Source organism: Rana temporaria, chromosome 9 (assembly GCF_905171775.1).
Source record: "Rana temporaria chromosome 9, aRanTem1.1, whole genome shotgun sequence".
NCBI lineage: Eukaryota > Metazoa > Chordata > Amphibia > Anura > Ranidae > Rana > Rana temporaria.
The window spans coordinates 176,992,105-176,992,663 of record NC_053497.1 but is presented as its reverse complement, the minus strand read 5'-3'; the positions used below and the strand labels follow the sequence as shown (position 1 = coordinate 176,992,663).

At 44.5% G+C, this 559-nt stretch overlaps 1 long non-coding RNA gene across 1 annotated transcript in view; it reads left to right on the top strand.

Moving 5' to 3' along the window:
- Positions 1–299: 299 nt before the first annotated feature.
- Positions 300–559, top strand: part of LOC120914505 — a 24,387-nt gene continuing 24,127 nt past the window's right edge. The window contains exon 1 of the long non-coding RNA XR_005743694.1: positions 300–340. This is a non-coding gene — a long non-coding RNA (uncharacterized LOC120914505). The remainder of the gene's footprint in view (positions 341–559) is intronic.

Below are 559 nucleotides of genomic sequence, written 5' to 3'. Positions count from 1 at the left end.
CACTGTATTTTATATATATATATAATATTTTTTTCTTTTTATATATATTGTACAGGACGCCGTGGCTGGGTCCTGGAAGGACGTTATATTTCCCCTCTGTTTGGACTGTGGTGCCTTTAAGGGAATGGAAAGGGTTAACGCACCTGTGTAAGGAAGTCGTTTACAGCAGACAGGAAGTGCAGGTGAGAGGGGAGGAGTGTAGGAGAGTCTATGCATGGTGAATGGTGGACAAGGAAAGCTGTGGAAGGACTTGGCAGTGTCCTGCCTAAAAACCTGCTACTGAAGGACTTACCTGGAAGGACTGTTAAACTGCGATAGCACTTCTGAGCTGTACAAGTCGGTGAGACTGTTATTTCTTTTGTTTTTGCTGCTGCTAAGCCATTTAAGTTTAACCACTTCCATACCGGGGGGCACTTACGCACCTTCCCGCCCAAGCCAATTTTCAGCTTTCAGCACTGTCGCACTTTGAATGACAATTGCGCGGTCGTGCTACACTGTACCCAAACAAAATTGGTGTCCTTTTTTATCCACAAATAGAGGTTTCTTTTGGTGGTATTCG